Source organism: Oncorhynchus clarkii, unplaced genomic scaffold, assembly GCF_045791955.1.
Source record: "Oncorhynchus clarkii lewisi isolate Uvic-CL-2024 unplaced genomic scaffold, UVic_Ocla_1.0 unplaced_contig_4443_pilon_pilon, whole genome shotgun sequence".
In the NCBI taxonomy this organism is placed as follows: Eukaryota; Metazoa; Chordata; class Actinopteri; order Salmoniformes; family Salmonidae; genus Oncorhynchus; species Oncorhynchus clarkii.
This window is the reverse complement of record NW_027258343.1, coordinates 65261-82084: the sequence shown is the minus strand read 5'-3', so window position 1 is coordinate 82084 and position 16824 is coordinate 65261. Positions and strand designations below refer to the sequence as shown.

General features: G+C 44.3%; 1 pseudogene; it reads right to left on the bottom strand.

Moving 5' to 3' along the window:
* Window positions 1-776: 776 nt before the first annotated feature.
* The window catches only part of LOC139396715 (neurofibromin-like), a 29817-nt pseudogene continuing 13769 nt past the window's right edge, over window positions 777-16824 (bottom strand).

Here is a 16824-nt window from a genome sequence, read left to right as displayed (position 1 = left end):
TACAATGTGTTTTTCTGGATTTTTTTCTCATTTTGTCTGTCATAGTTGAAGTGTACCTATGATGAAAATTACAGGCCTTTCATCTTTTTAAGTGGGAGAACTTGCACAATTGGTGGCTGACTAAATACTTTTTTGCCCCACTGTATATAATGAATATGAATTGGGTGGGTTGAGATTATTAAATACAGTTGAAGTTGGAAGTTTATATACACTTAGGTTGGAGTCATTGAAACTCGTTTTTCAACCACTCCACAAATTTCTTGTAAACAAACTATAGTTTTGACAAGTTGGTTAGGACATATACGGTATTCATGACAAGTAATTTTTCCAACAATTGTTTACAGACAAGATTATTTCACTTATAATTCATTTCCAGTGGGTCAGAAGTTTACATACGCTAAGTTGACTGTGCCTTTAACCTTTTTGGACTGAGATCCCGCGAACGGTATGACAACTGCCAGTGAAAGCGCAGGGCGCCAAATTCAAAACAACATAAATCGCATAATTAAAATTCCTCAAACATACAAGTATTTTACACCATTTTAAAAGATACACTTCTTGTTAATCCCACCAGGGTCCGATTTCAAAAAGGCTTTACAGCAAAAGCAAACCAAACGGTTATGTTAGGTCAGAGCCAAGTCACAGAAAAACAGCCATCTTACCAGCCAAAGAGAGGAATCACAAAAAGCACAAATAGAGATGAAATTAATCACTAACCTTTGATTATCTTCATCAGATGACACTCATAGGACTTCATGTTACACAATACATGTATGTTTTGTTTGATAAAGTTCATATTTATATCCAAAAATCTCAGTTTACATTGGCTCGTTACGTTCACTAGTTCCAAAACATCCGGTGATTTTGCAGAGAGCCACATCAATTTACAGAAATACTACTAATTAACATTGATAAAAGATACAACTGTTATGCACGGAATTATAGATACATTTCTCCTTAATGCAACCGCTGTGTCAGATTTTTAAAAAACTTTACGGAAAAAGCACACCATGCTATAATCTGAGTACGGCGCTCAGAGACCAAAACAATCCAAACAGATACACGCCATGTTGTGTAGTCAACAGAAGTCAGAAATAGCATTATAAATATTCACTTAACTTTGATGATCTTCATCAGAATGCACTCCCAGGAATCCCAGTTCCACAATAAATGTTTGTTTGTTCGATAATGTCCATCATTTATGTCAAAATACCTCCTTTTTGTTCGAGTGTTCAGCCCAGTAATCCAAATTCATGACGCGCGATCACTAGGAGCAGACGAAAAGTTCTGTTACAGTCCGTAGAAACATGTCAAACGATGTATAGAATCAATCTTTAGGATGTTTTTAACATAAATCTTCAATAATGTTCCAACCGGAGAATTCCTTTGTCTTCAGAAATTAAATGGAATTCAAGCTAACTCTCACGTTAACGTGCGTCACCAGCTCGTGGCTCTCTGGCAGACCTCTGACTCATTCCCCTCTCATTCGCCCCCACTTCACAGTAGAAGCATCACACAAGTTTCTAAATACTGTTGACATCTAGTGGAAGCCTTAGGAAGTGCAATTTGACCCCATAGACACTGTGTATTCGATAGGCGAAAAACTACCCACTTCCTGGTTGGATTTTTTTCTTAGGTTTTTGCCTGCCATATGAGTTCTGTTGTACTCACAGACATCATTCAACAGTTAGAAACTTCAGTGTTTTCTATCCAATACTACTAATAATATACATATATTAGCAACTGGGCCTGAGTAGCAGACAGTTTACTCTGGGCACCTTATTCATCCAAGCTACTCAATACTGTCCCCAGCCCAAAGAAGTTAAACAGCTTGGAAAATTCCAGAAAATTATGTCATGGCTTCAGAAGCTTCTGAGTCATCTGAGCTCATTTGAGTCAATTCGGGGAGTACCTGTGGATGTATTTCAAGACCTACCATCAAACTCAGTGCCTCTTTGCTTGACATCATGGAAAAATCAAAAGAAATCTGCCAAGACCTCAGAAAGGAAAATTGTGGACCTCCACAAGTCTGGTTCATCCTTGGGAGCAATTTCCAAACGCCAAAAGGTACCACATTCATCTGTACAAACAATAGTACGCAAGTATAAACACCATGGGACCACGCAGCCGTCATACCGCTCAGGAAGAGACACGTTCGGTCTCCTAGAGATGAACGTACTTTGGTGCGAAAAGTGCAAATCAAATCGAATTTTTACTAGGATTAAATGTCAGGAATTGTGAAAACTGAGTTTAAATGTATTTGGCTAAGGTGTATGTAAACTTCTGTAAACTTTTTTCTCTTTAGTTCATTCTCTTGGTTGTTGGTGCTTTGGGGGTTTCTTGGGGGTGGGGAATGGAATTAATTGTATTTTTGTTTTTCTTGGGGGGGGGGGGGGGGTCTGTGGGAGGGGTATCGAATGGTTGAGGGACAGCTATTGGGGAACCTTGGGGGGTTGGGCTTCACGTTTTTTAGCCTGGTGGGAGATCTGTCAACGTGCCCTTGAGCAGGGATTTGACCATGGAGGCTTCTGTGTGTCGCTCTGAATGGGAGTCTGTTGGATGACTGGTATGATGTAGTTGTTGAGCGGCTTCATTGCAAGTATATTGTATGTTTCAGATATTCAATTTGAAAAAAAATACTTTAAAAAAAGTCAGGATTGCCTAGGTAACTTCCATTTAAAAAGGTTACCCCCCAAAATTGCTCAAATCGACATGCTATCCTTTACCACCACACCAGGCTACCACAGTCTAACTGGTGGAATGCTTCCGGTTAATGTTCCGACCTGGTTGTGTTCACCTCAAAGCTGATGTTGTGCCACTCTGGGGTGGTGACGACCCCTTTAAGTAGAGGCTCCAGGAGCTTCTGTAGGTACGCCGCCCCGTAAACCTAACACAAAGAATTTCAACATTAAAATGCCTTTAAAATTCCAGGCTTGGTGCGAGTGCTTCAGGTTATACCATTTAAAATGGTCTGTATGGGAGAGAAATGTGGTTTTACCTTGAAACAGAAGGTCATGATTTTACTGGCCAGACTGTTGCCTCTGAAGAGAGTCTGCATGGAGTCAGCCAGCTCTACCTCCTTGGAGAACATATTCCACAGCAGCTGATACAGCAGGTGGCGAGAGTCAAACAGTGTCACCAACACACGAGCCAGCTCGTCCTGAAGACGACACAGGAGGACACACTATGTTTCAACAACTACTGCCTCAAATTCTCATACTTGCACAGGGGTGGCAAACCCTTTTCCTGGAGAGCTACAGGACATGCAGGCGTTTGCTCCAGCCTTGCACTAACATGTCTGATTCTACTAATAAATCAGGTTTGTTATTGTAGTGCTCATCATTGTGAAGGTTAGTCACCCAAAAGGCTGTGTTTCGTACATACCCATTGGGATCCTGGCACCACATTGGCCAGTGCCATGGCGATGGGCAGCTCTCCCTGGTCTCCCATCATGGTGACCAGCTCCACCAGCCTTTCAAAGCGGTCTGCCAGCACCGTCTCTGCCAGTGTGTCAAACTCTGTCCCCTGCTGGAGGATCTTAGTCAGAACCTCCATGAAGGTGGCCCGTGTCTGCAGGTCCTTATGGTAGCCCAAACCTGGAGAAGGGTGGATGGTGGGGGGAGGAGAGAGAGACGGATAGAAAGGATACAGGGACATTATATTTGAGGTTTGATTGTTAATTTTGGAAGCTATGGTCCTTGGTAGATGGAAGGACAACATTATAGCTTTCCTGGCACTATAAAAAGGGGAGAAATACTACTGCTACAGTAGATCAAGATTAAGGGTGGCAAAGGATACAGACATCCTCCACCTCACTGCAGTCATTCAGAGGTTTGATTGTTCAACAGAGGGGGCTACAACAACCAAAAATACAGTGGGTGGTCCGCCCAGTGTGTTTTAACAAAGTTTACCTGGCACTATAAAAAAACAATACTCACAGGAGATGACAAAGTGCTTTGGAGGTGCTCAAACAAAAGAAGAGGTTAATTATTACACAAAGAGCGAGATCTACATACATGACAAAGAGATTGTGCTAGATCAAGGGTGAAATCTATATAGCAAGGAGGATACAGGGTCCGTAACACTCCCACCCTTAAAAGAGGGATTGCGATTACATCATAATTGCTTACTCACTACTGGGGCTGTAATCCTTCTCATAACCACCGGCTATTTGAGGTTTGATTGTTTGTTGTCAACCTTTTGGTTAGCAATCAGCTGCTCACGAGTAACTGGTAACTATATTGCATCAGCATTTTGGAAGCTATGGTCCTTGGTAGGGAAGGACTAACATTATAGTTTCCTGGCACTATAATGCCTCAGGCAAAGGTAATAGGCACCATACCTCTTCAGGGCTATACGCTCAGAAATACTACTGCTACAGTAGATACCGATAGAGTGCATGAGTCCGCTGTCCACGTTGGCGTTGAGGAGGTTGGACATGGCCAGGGTCACAGTACAGTGTCAGGGCTGGCCATCATCCTCCACCTCACTGCAGTCATTCAGCAGGTTCATGAACAGGGTAAAGTACCTGGGTACAGGGGGTAAAGCAGGGTTCAGAACACTTAACAGGCAGTTTGAATTAAAATCATGTGCACATTTAAGTTAATGTATTCCTTTACTTCTATACAGAAAACACAGTTTATTTTGCGTGTGGAAATGTTACAGCATGCACAGTAAACAGAAAGCTGAAGAGCAGCAACAGATAACTAAGTCTCTCTGGATAAGCACGTCAGCTACATGACTAAAAGGTATAGGAGTGTATATGGGGCGGCAGGGTAGCCTAGTGGTTAGAGAGTTGGACTAGTAGGTTGCAAGTTCGAAGGTTGCAAGTTCGAATCCCCGAGCTGACAAGGTACAAATCTGTCGTTCTGCCCCTGAACAGGCAGTTAACCCACTGTTCCTAGGCCGTCATTGAAAATAAGAATTTGTTCTTAACTGACTAGTTAAATAAAGGTAAAAAAAGAAAAAAACATTAAAAAAAAAAGGTATATGAGTAAAGCATGCTGTAGTTACTTGAGGAAGAGCTGGGACTTGGCCTCCATCAGCTCTACCCCGTCTCCCTCCTCTGGCTGAAGAGGCAGGCCAGCTAACAGACACCACCGCCTCCATACTGTCCAGGTCTCTGGTCAGACACTTGATATCGTCCTCAGCAGCCTGGTTGGAGGTGGCAATCACCCAGTCGTTCAGGTCCTCCACCATCTTGTTCCTGGCAGGGGTTGAATGAACAAAAATGATTGATTCTTGAAGAATATAACTTATAAATGTCTCATGAGCTGTCGTACCCCATCAGAACTCAAAATATACACTTCTTTTACTCCAACGTTTATAAACTAAGTAAATGTAAACAAAACACTACATAGCCTCAACGCATTGTTAAAACTATAATTTTATATCAGGTATGGTCATTCTATAGCTCTGTCTGTGAATTTGGGAGTGGTAATATTTCTCCAGACCAATCCAACTTTTTTTAATTGTTTGAACTGCTGACTGAAGCGTTAAGTAGCATTTAGCTAGTTTGGCTAGCGTTAAGCTAGAGTTTAGGTCTGTCCAGGAGGGAGTGCCGTCTCTGTCGCTCACCTGAACTTCATCTCCTGGCAGAAGGACAGGTCGTCTCGTCTCTCCATCATCACCTCCACCAGCTGGCACAGCTTGGTTTTCATCTGGATGGCATGCAACGTGTTGCCTAAGACACGCACGTACCTGGGGGGGGGTGGGATCAGACCGAATAAGGTCCTGAAGAGTGACAACTGATTAGGTATTTCATAAGCTGTGAGTGTTTGTCTCTCACCTGACCAGGTTGAGCATCATGGTCTCTATGCTGGCCTGTCCAAGGTGCTCTGAGCTGCCCTCAGCATGGTTATCCAGTAGGTTCTTCATGATGGCAATGGTCTGCTCCACAAACTGTGTGTTAGTGTCATTGATGGGGACCTGCAAGGGCACAGAGACAAATTAATGAAATCAGTTTAAACTACTTTCCTGCTAATGTCAACAAATCAGCTTTATAATGAACTAATGAAATTCAACAACATCAGCGCAGGCAGGGCTCTGTGCTGCAATCAGCAAAAAAGTCACCATCCCCCTGTAAAACTCCCTAGAATGACATTCTACACTAATACAATTCAAATAATTGGTTAACGTGCCCCATCCTCCTCCGCAGCCCATCCACTCACCGGCCCCTGTGTGTCGAAGAAGCGTCCGATGCTGTTCCTTAGCTTGTTGAAGAGCATGTGGTACAGGACCGGGCTGAGCTCCAGCCCCAGCAGCTCCTTGACGTTGGTGCGGACGTGTAGACCCACCCTCTCATGACCACATACCAGCAGGACCAGCAGGCGGTCCAGAAACCTGCCCAGGGGGGTTTCAGTGGAGGAAGAGGAGGAGCAGGTGGCTGAGGCTCCAGCTGCAGCGTTGGATACCTCACAGACGCCCACAGAGACCATAGAGTACTTGCGTTCGCTCATGGGGCCCATGGGGGGGCTGTAAGGTGGTGGGGCCACAGGGCTTGCTGTGCTGGGACAGACACACCCCACCCAGAGCACACAGGAAGCCTGTCAAGTTGATCCACTCCTGCAGGGGGAGACAAATGGGGTAGAGTTTGGAGCAATGGTCCCTATATTATTATTTCTTATTAACAGTGAAACACACCCAAATCCTAAAATGTAAGTGCTCTTACCTGACCATCCTCCACCTTGTTTTTGGGAAAGTTCAGAATCTGTTTGGTGTCCTGCTCCCATTTTGCATGCGTGTCCTCCCATGCCTGGGGTGAGACATGGAAACAAGAAGGGACAAGTCACTAATACTGGAAGGATGTAAGTAAGGATCAACTGTATTTTATGCTTCTTTATTGTTTCACACCTCAGTGTTTCCTGCAGTGGGGTGCTCTATCCTTCTCAACAAGGCCATCACTCTCTTCTGCAGGGTGGAACGTCCTACCAAACAGAGAAACAACTGGCGGAGTCACTGTCTGAAACCGTTGGCCTTTTTAGTGACTCTCAGAGCATGTTATAGTGGTGTTCAAAACATAGTGTTTTTACTGACTGGTGGCCATTATGTTGCTGACGGAGGCGAACTCTGTGAAGGTGGCGTAGTTGGGCAGGATGTTCTGGACGAGCACCTCGTCAGCGGAACAGCGGATGTCAGCCTCCTCACACAGGTGTCCTAAGCAGGACATGGCCACCAGCACGGCCTCGGTGTCAGGGCTCCACAGAAAATGTATAGACACACCTCCAGTTTGGTCTGGGCCTGTCTGCAGATGGGGATTCCACTGTTCTGCGTGGCACACTCCTGGGCGAGCAGAGAGGAGTTAGACACGTCCAACACGTGTATTTGACTTGTATAACTGCAAAACACTCCGGACGGTTTTCCAGACCTAAGCTAGTCCTAGACTTAAACATTATTTTGAATGGAAATTCTCTATTGAAAGTGCTTTTTAGTTCAGAACTAGGCTTAATCTGCGTCTGGGAAACTAGCCCTCAATGGTTATTCTGATGTGAGGTTAGAGTCCCTGACCTCACCTTGTTCTTTAGGAGGAACTTGTTCCTGCAGATAAGGATCTCCCTCAGCCACTTCAACACCTCTGTACTGTTCACCATCTGGTGACCAATCAGCTTCTTGCAGATCAGGAAGAGAACCAGGGAGCTGCAATGGGATAGGCCAGTGTTAGAGCCCAATGGAATCTCAACACACACCCCTAAAGACTGGGACTACTACTGAATCCATGACCAGTGTGTCTGTCTACATGGATTATCTCTGGACTGAAAAGCCCCCAGAACTAAACCATGTCCTTGTACCTGATGTCCCAGAAGGTTTCAATGGGGGCCTGAGGGTTCCACAGCTCAATGGTCTCAGGCAGGTGCAGCACCAGCAGAGCCTGGGCAGGGAGAGAGAGACAGATAGGGAGAAATATGCCTTACTTGAAGTTGATAATTCAATGCTAGGGAATAGAACTGAAGTGGACAGAATGAGAAAGAATAAAGAAGCAGAGTAGATGGAGTGAGAGTAAGGGAGAGAAGGAGTGTGAACTGACCTCCATGGCCTCCTGGGAAAGCTGGGCTGTATTGACCAAGGGCACCAGCTGCACCAGGCCTGCGATCAGCTCTGCTGTGCTGCTCTGGGTCTCCTGAGCCTGCTTCGCTGGGTTCTACAACACACACAATGTCAAACATGCATGTATGGGTGAACGCAAGGGCGGAGAGGAAATCGAACCACACACATAAGTGGAAGGGAGGGTGATTAACTATTCAAACAGAACCAAAGGACATTGTCTCAGTATATACAGTTGAAGTCGGAAGTCTACATACACCTTAGCCAAGTACATTTAAACTCAGTTTTTCACAATTCCTGACATTTAATCCTAGTAAAAAGTCCCTGTTTTAGGTCAGTTAGGATCACCACTTTATTCGGTCATTATGGCCAAGCAGTTCTATTTTTGTTTCATCAGACCATAGGACATTTCTCCAAAAAGTACGATCTTTGTCTCCGTGTGCAAACCGTAATCTGGCTTTTTTATGGCGGTTTTGGAGCAGTGGCTTCTTCCTTACTGAGTGGCCTTTCATGTTCTGTCAATATGGGACTCATTTTACTGTAGATATAGATACTTTTGCATCGGTTTCCTCCAGCATCTTCACAAGGTCCTTTGCTGTTGTTCTGGGATTGATTTTCAGTTTTCGCACCAAAGTACGTTCATCTCTAGGAGACAGAACGCGTCTCCTTCCTGAGCGCTATGACGGCTGCGTGGTCCCATGGTGTTTGTACTGTTTGTACAGATGAACGTGGTACCTTCAGGCATTTGGAAATTTCTCCCAAGGATGTACCAGACTTGTGGAGGTCTACAATTTATTTTCTGAGGTCTTGGCTGATTTCTTTTGATTTTCCCATGATGTCAAGCAAAGAGGCACTGAGTTTGAAGGTAGGCCTTGAAATATCAATTCAAATGTATTTCTATAGCCCTTCTTACATCAGCTGACATCTCAAAGTGCTGTACAGAAACCCAGCCTAAAACCCCAAACAGCAAGCAATGCAGGTGTAGAAGCACAGTGGCTAGGAAAAACTCCCTAGAAAGGCCAAAACTTAGGAAGAAACCTAGAGAGGAACCAGGCTATGATTGGTGGCCAGTCCTCTTCTGGCTGTGCCGGGTGGAGATTATAACAGAACATGGCCAAGATGTTCAAATGTTCATAAATGACCAGCATGGTCAAATAATAATAATCACAGTAGTTGTCGAGGGTGCAACAGGTCAGCACCTCAGGAGTAAATGTCAGTTGGCTTTTCATAGCCGATCATTCAAATCAAATCTATTTCTATAGCCCTTCGTACATCAGCTGATATCTCAAAGTGCTGTACCGAAACCCCGCCTAAAACCCCAAACAGCAAGCAATGCAGGTGTAGAAGCACGGTCATTGAGAGTATCTCTACCGCTCTTGCTGTCTCTATAGAGTTGAAAACAGCAGGTCTGGGACAGGTAGCACGTCCGGTGAACAGGTCAGGGTTCCATAGCCGCAGGCTCCATCCACAGGTACACCTCCAATTGACTCAAATGATATCAATTAGCCTATCAGAAGCTTCTAAAGCCATGATATAATTTTCTGGAATTTTCCAAGCTCTTTAAAGGCACTGTCAACTTAGTGTATGTAAACTTCTGACCCACTGGAATTGTGATACAGTGAATTATAAGTGAAATAATCTGTCTGTAAACAATTGTTGGAAAATGACTTGTGTCATGCACAAAGTAGATGTCCTAACTGACTTGCCAAAACTATAGTTGGTTAACAAGAAATTTGTGGAGTGGTTGAAAAACTCATTTTAATGACTCCAACCTAAGTGTATGTAAACCTCCGACTTCAACTGTATGTGGTGGTTGGTGTCAGACTTACGTGCAGCATGAGTTTGGGGTCAGCGTGGATGAGTTTGACCAGAGCGAGGAGGAGGCACTTGTAGCTGCGTGTATCCAGGTCTGTGGTTTTCTCTTTGAACTTAAGGCTGGTGGTCATTTTCTCTTTAAATGACAGAGTCTGTCAGAGAGAGAAGTTGTACATTTAGGTGTAGCTAATACATACTTTTCCTAAGAGGTTCGCTTACACAGGAAAACAAAAGGTGTTTCAAACGATTGGTGTGAAAGTGAGTGTGAATGTGCGCGTGTGTGTAGTCCCTTTCTCACCGGCGTCATGCGTAGTGGGGCATGTGTGTGAAGGCCTTGCATCACTCGGCTCAGAGTGTCTGAGAACATTAGTCGCAGCTCTCCAGAGTAGCAGTACACTGCATCAATCTTAGGCCACCAGTCCAGACCAGACTAAAGGATGAAGAGGATAGAAGATCATTAATATTGCACTGCTGTGGGAAAGGCCAATGAGATCAGCACTGTCCTATCAAATGTACTTCGACTGAACTTGGTAGGAAGTAGTAGTGGAGACGGTACAAACTTACATTGGTGATGATTCTGTGCAGGGAGTTGACCAGGACAAAGTGAAAGGTAGAGGGGGAGGCGGAGGCCAAACAGACCTGAGGAGATTGTCTTTATTAATGTTTCATCAAAAAAGCCGCTTTGACACCGAGGTATCATTCAGACATGGTCTGCACATTTTCTGCCAATGCGCTGAGCAGACTGACTGACCTTAAAGTGCTGATTGTTGTGAGGGTTGATACGGAAACAGGAGACGAAGCAGTCGATCATGAGGTCCACGTCTGCGTTCTGGCTGCCTGCCCCGCGAGAGAAGGGCTTGGTGGGGTTGAAGAGCAGGGCCTGATGGGATAGATAAGTGTCTGTATGTGACCGTCTGCAATATTCCAAATTAACCAATTTCCCAATTAACCCTTACGCAAGGGGCTTTGTGAAGGTCTGAAAGGATTGGATAGGTATTAGCAAAATGGTCATAGCTCCATAGCGGTAGCACTAGCACAAAAGTTGCACTATAAAAGTCTAAGGGGTAGCCATAGGCATATCAATCATTGTTTACCGTTCAGGACGTTGTAGATAGAAATGTTCTATATAGAAAGGACATTGTCAATTTTACTCCACGACTGGAATGACGAACATAAAACCCAGACACCACTGCTGTAGTGTTCCCTAGCCCCCAGAGGGCGACAGAGTGTTTCGTTTATCTGACCTTGAGGTCCACCACGATGGACTGCACCAGGAGGAAGATGCCCGAGTGGTCCTCCCGGTTGATGTAGGTGGAGGCCTTGCACAGTTTGACACAGGCGATGGCTGCACTCTCTGTTAGTTGCTTGCTGCCCCCCTGGCCTGCTAGAGCCTTCCTCAAGCTCTCCAGGAACAGCTTCTGTAACGAGATAGTTGCTTTCTCTATCAGCCACACGACCTATTTAATCCCAGTATGTGTGTGTGCGCACTCATCTCACCTTGTTGGCCTTGCTCTCCTCCACCACCTCTCGAGAGATGATGTGTGCGATCTCGGGACAGAGGATGAGGAGGATGATTTGTAGAGGCCACACCGCTGCCTTCCTCTTGGCACTCTCAGCAAAGCTGTCCACCAGGTCAAACAGCCTCTCCGCAGCATCTAAAGGGCGTGCCAGACAGACGAGTGAGATAGCCCTTAACTCATCATACTTCTTATTTATCGTCCTGATCTGTTCCCTACAGTCCCTTTGAGACTGAAGATTTCACATTAAAATAAAAATGTAAAATGAAAAGCGCATGTAATGATAGCATCTGCATTGTGTTTCAGTCCAATACAAGGCACTTGAGAATACTGACCTGCCATGTCTGTCTGTGGTCTCTGGTAGAGCATGGTAAACTCATCAGGGTAGTTCTCTACCCAGTTCCAAAAGGCCTGGAGAGGAACACAAATATTTAGCACTGTCCTCTCTAGAATGGGACAGTAGCTATGTTTCCATGAAATTTTCCAGTGATTTATTGGCGACATTTAGAACGTTTGAATAGAAAATCATTTTAATTTGCAAAAAAAATTTAGAATAAGGCTGGAATGTAACAAAATGTGGAAAAAGTCCAGGGGTCTGAATACTTTCCGAAGCCACAGATCAATTGCCTGCTACGGTGCATTTCCATCCAACTGTCTTGTGTCGATAAAAACAGCTGGACGTAATGACGTCACACCAACAAACAGAAGACTTTTTCACAAAAACCTAGTGTTGAATAAACATGAAGGAGTTGAAGTGTTTCCATTATCCATTTAGGCAAATTGCACATGAATAATATGGCGACAGCCTGGATTCCCTCCCAGCCATCTGTCCCATGTCTCAGGTAGCCCACAAAGGCCAGCATGGATAGAGCGCAAGAATTTACTAATCTGCCATAGTCTAATAATTCCTATGTGCCAATTTATTGTCATGGTGAACCTTGCACTGCAGTTGATCTGAAATAATGGGATAGTAAAACTTAGTAAAACTTGCATAGTGCTCTGCGTACCGTCAACACTATTCGGCAATCAACATTTATTTGAAAAACATTGCTTCTATCATCATTTGTAGCAATAAAGAAAGTTTAAAAAATGGTGTCAATCTTTAGAGCATTTTTCCAATAGCTGCCATTTCATTACACATTTCAATGTTTTTTCCAATAAACCTGGATCAATGGAAACCTGCATCAATGGAAACCTGCATCAATGGAAACCTGCATCAATGGAAACCTGCATCAATGGAAACCTGCATCAATGGAAACCTGCATCAATGGAAACCTGCATCAATGGAAACCTGCATCAATGGAAACCTGCATCAATGGAAACCTGCATCAATGGAAACCTGCATCAATGGAAACCTGCATCAATGGAAACCTGCATCAATGGAAACCTGCAACCTGTGATGTCCTCAAAGTGGAACATTTTATTTTAAACCTTTCACCAGCAGCCAAGAGGTGGCAGAAGTGAATACCATGAATAATACACTACATGTTCAATGGTATGTGGACACCTGCAAACATATCATTCTAAAATCATGGGCATTAATAAGGAGTTGGTCCCCCTTTGCTACTATAACAGCCTCCACTCTACTGGGAAGGCTTTCCACTAGATGTTCAAACACTGCTGCGGAAACTTGATTCCATTCAGCTGCAAGAGCATTAGTGAGGTTGGGCACTGATGTTGTGCGATTAGGCCTGACGCGCAGTCGGCGTTCCAATTCATCCCAAAGGTGTTCGATGGGGTTGAGGTCAGGGCTCTGTGCAGGCCAGTCAAGATCTACCACACCGGTCTCAACAAACCATTTCTGTATGGACCTTGCTTTGTGCATGGGGGCATTGTCATGCTGAAACAGGAAAGGGCCTTCTCCAAACTGTTGCCACAAAGTTGTAAGCACAGAATCGCCTAGAATGTCATTGTAAGCTGTAGAGTTTAGATTTCCCTTCACTGGAACTAAGGGGCCTAGCCTGAACCATGAAAAACAGCCACAGACCATTGTTCCTCCTCCACCAAACTGTACACTTGACACTACGCATTGGGGCAGGTAGCATTTTCCTGGCATCCACATGCAGATTTGTCAGTCGGACTGCCAGATGGTGAACCGTGATTCATCACTCCAGAGAACACGTTTCCACTGCTCCAGAGTCCAATGGTGATGAGCTTTACACCACTTCAGCCGACGCTTGCCATTGTGCATGGTGATCTTAGGCTTGTGTGCGTCTGCTCGGCCAATGAAACCCATTTCATGAATCTCCCGACATCAGTTTTTGTGCTGACGTTGCTTCCAGAGGCAGTTTGGAACTCGGTAGTGAGTATTGCAACCAAAAACAGGCAAGTACACTACGCACTTCAGCACTCAGTGGTCCCATTCTGTGAGCTTGTGGCCCATCACTTCACAGCTCACCGGTCAGCAACTGGTGTGGCTGAAATAGCCAAAACCACTAATTTGAAGGGGTGTCCACATACCTTTGGCCATGTAGTATATAATAACACACCAACTTCACAAACACAAAACAGCAGCACTGAATATAGATATATTGGTGCACAAACCTTTTCCAAACTGTTAATGACGGCAAGTTGGGCAGGTTTCTTCAGGGCTTTGAATTTTAATACCGTTTCTGAGAGGATGTAGTAAAAAGTAATAGAGTATTAGCAAAAAAATATTTAAAAAAAAAAGAGTATGACATACAAGGGATTGAGTGAGTGTGTAGCTAGCTACCTTGGAGCAGTCCACGTTGATGTACTGCACAAGCTCTATATCGTGCACATCCACAGTGTCTTCTGAGCAGACTGTCAGCTCCTGCAACCTGAGGGAGAACACAATGGATAAGGACTCTCAGACACTGCCATGGAACAAGTTCGTCCAGTCAAACATGACATGCAGAGATATAATTCTAACAGTTTCTCCAGGAGAAAGGAGGGAAAGAAGAGGGGGTGGAAGAGAGGGAAAAGAGGACAGCCTTGTAGAGGTTGCCTTTTTGACACCATCCCCTCATCCTTCAAGACAGGAAACTGACATGAGTGTATCAATGACGTGAAACTTTCTGAATGTTGCCAGTCTACAGTAAACATGTCCCCCATGGATGATGTATTGCTCCTTGTGTCAATTAGAGACAATTATTACAAAGTATGTTGCGTGGAAAGAAATGTAATTTGTAAGTACCAAAATTATATAGGTTGTTATGGGAACCTAGTTGCTCATGAGGGGCTGCATATATGAACCAGATTTCATGACAATAGTTCAAACGGGACTGGAGATATGCTTGTTCAAAGTTTGGAATTTCAGTTGATTACTATAGCACCCCCTTTGAGACAATCCACATAGATCTCTATGGGAAGATGGGTGAATGATACAAGTTTCTTAAAAAAATCAGGCCAGTGCTGTCTGAGACATCACGTGTGATGAAGGTACAACTGTACGAATGTACTAACGGATGGAGACCTATCAAGTCCCGTCTCCAATTTACAATGGCGCGATGTGCGGCATATGGATGCAACAAGTGCCAATTCAAAACATGTGGAAAGACATTTAGTTTGCAAGTTCCTGAAATGATATTGGTTGTTATGGGAAATGCAATGAGGAAATTTCATTTCTAATGAGGAAATGCATGCATATAAAAAAAAATGACATGACTGTAGCTCAAATGGGGCAGGAGATATGCTTGTTCATAATTTGGAATTTCAGTTGAATACTATAGCACCCCCTTTAGCCAATCAGTGTAATTTTGTAAATGTTGTATCTCTATGGCAAGACGCGTTATTAATCCAAGTTCAGTAAAAATCGGGCCAGCACTGTCTGATATCACGTGTGACAAACATACTAACGGACAGAGGCAGATCCACAGTCCCCTTCCCAATTTCATTGTGGGGGACAATTAACCTAATAGAGGTAACAGGATTCCCTGTTTTATTGTTCATCTGAACATTCTGTAACGTTGCACCATCCTGAACATCCTGGGTGGGGAGGGAGGGATTTCCGTCATGACTGGGTTAACAGTTCATTCACAGTGACATTGTCCATGGCTGGCTGTTTAACTGAAGTGCTGAGGTATGCAAACAAGGCATATGGCATAAGTAGAAAGGGTGTCCAAACAGTCACCTCATCATTACTTCTGAAGACATAACTTCATTTGAAATATTTGTAATATTACACTTTTGGGAAAATCAGGTCTGGTGGAAGTTTTTAAAGACACAAATGCATTTTTCCACAAAAGATAATGTAGGTCAGTTGCCATTGACCTTGGAAGAACAACAAGGTGGGCAGGCTATTATTCCAGCCCTGTACTAACACATCTGATCAACTGCTCATCAACACAGTGATAGTGACAGTGAATTAATTAGCCAACACAGTCTGCAGTTCCTCAGGATCAGGGTTACCTGGTGGAGATGCGGCTGAAAACAGCGTTGAAGTTGTTGCAGCTGAGGGAGAAGAGGACCCCTGAGGCGGAGGCACGGAGCTCAGCAGCGTGCTGGTGGCCCTCGCGGTACGTGTGGATGAAGTGACAGATCTCTGGCAGCAGCTGCTTCACCAGCATGGTCTCGTCCAGACGCAGGCAGTCCTTTGATTGCTGGGAGGATTTTATTTGATTTATTAGGATCCCCGTTAGCCGATGTCAGCTAGTCTTACTGGGGTCCAACACATAACCAAAAATCATTTACAGACAAAAGACTTTACAATTTACATACATTTAAAAACAGTAACATGTAGTGTGTGTGTGCATCTATCAGTTCCACGTACATGTCAGTACATACACACAAGAGGAATACAGAGACAAAGAGAGAGAAGACATGAGAGGATAGGGTGTGTGTAAGCTGGCGTCTCCAGGTTCTCTGAGAAAACAATGAGTGCTTTTCAGGTTATCAGTGGCAACTTCTCACATATTTTGGATTTATACAGCTGGACATGAAATACACTTATGTGGGTTAAGTGCCTTGCTCAGTGGCACAAACACAGCATGTCCCTACCTGGGATTCACCAGCGCTCCCGTTGGCTAATTCCCAAAACTACACGAGTCAAACTGGCAGCCTCATACCAGGACAGACTGCATATAACTGCATTCCAAACCTGTAGCTCACCCATATGTAGGAAATAGTCTTAACACAAAATAAGGCTACTACTATACTTAAACATTTGTAACATAAAAACTCAAATTCTAACGAGAATTCCATAGCGTCCATGAGGGGAGCAGCTGGCTTCCATCTGACGACATGCCCTAATGAAAAACCTATACAGGAAACTCTCAGCGATCCCATTGGAGGCTGTGAAAGCACTAACTCAAGTCGAGGAAAGACCTGGAAATGGAATCTTCTGCTGCAGGGTTGCAGAACTGAGGCACCTATTTCAGAAGTGAAGAGAACGCACGAGTGAAGAAAGGGGTTTAAGTGTAGGTCTATGTGTCTGGAAAAAGCAGAGAGAGAGAACAGGGGCATCCATGATCCATTGAACCAATGTAATACT